Consider the following 4,474-nt stretch of genomic DNA (forward strand, 5'->3'; position numbering starts at 1 on the left):
TAAATGGTTAAATTTTTATTACGGCATGAATGTTATGCTGAGTAGTTCATCTTATGAAATTATAAAAATGTTACAATTCTGACGGCAAAGACTACTTACATGAGGTTTGTAATTGCTATCGCTTACTCTTTCTTGGTTTAATTACTGGAGTATAAAGGGGTATCTGTTTAATTCGACGAAAAAGTTCTTCAGATAAAAAATTTATTTTGGATAATATTATCGGTTTTCAGAGCAAATTGTGGAGGATACGAAGGTATGTGCTTGGATATTTTTGAGTGGATGTGTAGGTGGCCTGGGCTTTGACCCCGCACCCGCACCCGCACCCCCACTCCAAAAAATGTTAGAGGGTGGGATAGGAGGGTGGGTGCCCAGATATTTTTCTCTACAAACTGGTGGATACTAGGGTGGGTGTATTAGGCTATTTATTGTTTTGTTTTTTTAATTCGAAGATAGGATGGAAGGTGTTTTTATATAAATAAAAAGGATAGGAGGTGAATGGACGAGAACTCAGATACTTTATATGACTGTCTAACATTCTGGACTAACTCGAACCAAGAATGCCCCCACCAGTTCCCCATAAATTAACCTAAACACGCAACTTAAGCAGACGGTTTGGTTGTCTTTGTTTTGGTTTATACAGCACACCAGCACAAATAGGTTATCTGATGTCGATGCAGTTGGAGAAAATGGTCTTGCCCAAAGTCACACAACTGTAGCCGACTCACGCTGGTTCGATGATAGGCTTTGAACCCTCATCCTTTCGGTCGCGAGTCTAACAAGTTAGCCAATGCGCCACCGCAGCTTCTCTAAGCGGTAGGACGGATAAGGGTAACACTATACGCCATGTAACACACTCGTTTAAGACAAAGCTTGAAACTGATGAAACTTTAACCCGAATTGTTGGAACATCCATATTAACACCTATAAAATGAAGGCAGAGTTAGCTTGAGATTAAACTACGCTGAAGGGCATCATTATAGAAGAAAATTTATTTTCAAAAGGTCAACATTCCAACTAGATGAACAAGCAATATATATATATATATATATATATATATATATATATATATATATATATATATATATATATATATGGCTTGGTTTGGATTTTTGTCTGCTTTAACGCCATGTTAAAGCACATGAATTTGTGTCTGCTTTAACGCCATGTTAAAGCACATGATAGGCTGTACATTGTGGCCAGTTTATGATGGATGTAGAACCCAGAAAAATCCCGGGAAGAAGCACCAACCTACGGGAAGCTATTGCCAAGCTTTCAGACATAGCCACTTTGTCCGAGCCGAGACATGAACCCGCTTATATCTTTGGAGCACTATGATCAAAATTTGAGAACGAAAAAGATTTACAGAATTGTAACTAATTTTGTTACAAAACCTAATTAACCAGAGACACTCTTGACGCCCATTTGTCAGTCCAAAGTCATTACAATTAATAGAAATATCGCTGGTGTAAAATCAGCAATGCACAGTCTCAATACATTACAAAATTAACTGACCGCTACGGTGGCCTAGTGGTTCGAGCGTCCGCCTCGGATGGGGAATGTCGCAGGTTCGAACCCCGGCCGAGTCATACCAAAGACTTTTTTAAAAAATGGTACTAACAGCTGCCTCGCTTGGCGCTCAGCATTAAGAGGCTAGTGTTAGGACTGGTCGGCCTGGTGTTAGGATAATGTGACTGGGTGAGACATCATGCTACATGTCTGCGGCATGATGCACCAGTGCTAGACATCACTATAAACTGTCACACTGCAAACATCGTAGCAATGTGATTGAAAAATGATAAAGCTACGTTAAAAATCTAAATCACACACAAACCACAAACACACACACACACACACACACACACACATGATCATTCGTGCGTGGAATATAGTTTCTTCTTTTTATGGAAGTGTGTTAAGTAGACCATGACAAACTGACATAAACGCAACATTTTATAACAAAGGTGTGACGGATCTAAGGACGGACACGGGTAACGCCACATCAGTGAAAAAGTGCCACTTTACAATATTTTTCATTAAATCGGTAACAGAAGAATGGCATTTGCCTGGGACGGTGGTCTCTCTCTACATATCATTCATTTTTTTAAAGCAACGGTTTCTGTCTTCTTTTTTTAGGCCTAACTAAAAAGAATTTTCATGTTTCATTATGGGAGATGTTTTTGTTTGTTTGTTGTTGTTTTTTTTTCCCTTCTCCATACGTGTTGGACTGAGTTATTTGATCAGATACATATGCAGTCTGAGCTACCCGTCTCTGATAGGGGAAATACCGCCCCATCTCAATTATACATAATATCTACTGTCTGCTTTATAAGATTATATTTAACTTTACTAAATTCTTTAATTTCTTTACCTGGTTTATGGTCATAAATAAATTAATTTTCTCAAATCCAAGGTCATGATATAGATATATTAGGTAAATAATTTCTGAGATGATTATCTTTGTACAAAGGTAAGTAACATTTAAGTACTTTTATTGTAACTTTTATCAGAATTAAAATTACTTTGCTAAAACAAAATTATTTAGTTCGTATTTTACGAGTCATATTTAGGAAATCATCAAATATATGGACAACATAATTTCGCAAAAACTTTATAAGTATCCATTGTGAGAAGTTGTATGTATGTATGTATGTATGTATGCACGCACACAAAACAAAACCCAGCAGAGTCGAAATCCTTCAAATACAAAGACTAAATTTATATTTAAATTTTTTTTTTTTTTTTTTACATAAAACGCAGTCATGGAAAAAGACAAATATTTTCGCAGCTGGGATGTACATCATGGATCGTATCCTAGGGCAAGCATATTGCCTCTTTCCACATGTAATATGGTACACTGGATTATTCTGAATTCAAAAGCCCCCCCCCCCCCCCCCCCCCCCGAAAAACGGGCACAATAACGGGAAGAGATGTCATATACTCTACGTGTCTATCAGTTCTGACGGTTTTGGTGATTTACGGCACAGCAAGACAAGTGGGTTATTTAGTGCCAACACAACTGAGTTAAGTGCCTTACAATACCCAAACCCAAGCTGATCCGATGGCAGGACTGGACCATGCGCCCACTAGCTCGCGAGTCCAGCACGCTAACCACTCAGTCATTGTGGCTCTTTTATACATTCTGAAACATGATAGAGTACTATTTGGCCTGTGCAAATAATCTGGCCTCAAAACATGATTGTTGTAATTAAGATTATATGTGCGTGCATATATATATATATATATATATATATATATATATATATATATATATATATATATATATATACATACAGAGAGAGAGAGAGAGAGAGAGAGAGAGAGAGATTATTCACAGGCAGTGTTGTTAATAGTACTGTACCCATATATATAAGCCCAGTGTTGGCTGTGGCCAGGGCCCCCAAAAGGCCTTAATCCAGCACCTAATGTTTCCGTCACCAATAATGAAGCAAACTATAATTTTTAATTCATACTCTTCGAAGATTCGAACCTAGGTTCGCGATAAGCGGCACCCATCGCCTTGCCTGCACACAAGAGCCCATATTCCCTCATGACTAAGCAGACGTCACCAAAAAATGATGTAACTCAGTCGGTGTTATATGCATTCGTATGTAGCAGACACACTCGCATGACGACATAGTAATTATATCTCATGTATCTACGCAGTCATTCCGGATTCCTATGAAAGAAATCAAGGTATATATAATTAATTGTTGAGAATTATACATATATACCAGACAGAACGGGAAGTGATATCCCTGGATTCCTACAGAAGAACGCTTGATAACAGTAGGCAGAATTAATATTTTAATACAAATAATACTATCATACATGTTATAGAATTTTTAATTCATACTCTACGAGATTCGAAGCCAGGTCCGAGGGTAAACGGCACCCATCGCCTTGTCTGCACACACGAGCCCATATTCCCTCACGACTATGCACACATCACAAAAAGGTGTTACTATGACTGAATGACTGTGTAGATACATGAGAATTAATTACTAGATCGTCATGCAAGTGTGTGCTGCACACGAGTGCATATAACACCGACTGAGTACCATCATTTTTGATGACGTGTGCTTAGTCGTGAGGTAATATGGGCTCGTGTGTGCAGGCAAGGCGAATGGTGCCGTTTACCCGTCATAGAGTACGAATTATAAATTCTCTAACCTGTATGATAGTATTATTATTATTATTATATATATATATATATATATATATATATATATATATATATATATATATATATATATATATATACACACCGATCCCACGCGCCCAGATATAAATTAATAATAATAATAATAACAACAACAACTGTCAATTGAAATGTCTACAACACCGATGATAGTCGCCCAGATATTATTCATAATTCATTCCCGCCAAATGGTATCATAGGCCGAGTCAGCCATACGTTCTCACGTGACAGTCACCAAGGTGCAGTAATTTACATAAACTTGTTTAGATATGGAGG

The sequence above is a fragment of the Sinohyriopsis cumingii genome, chromosome 2, assembly GCF_028554795.1.
Source record: "Sinohyriopsis cumingii isolate HCF-2022 chromosome 2, ASM2855479v2, whole genome shotgun sequence".
Lineage (NCBI taxonomy): Eukaryota > Metazoa > Mollusca > Bivalvia > Unionida > Unionidae > Sinohyriopsis > Sinohyriopsis cumingii.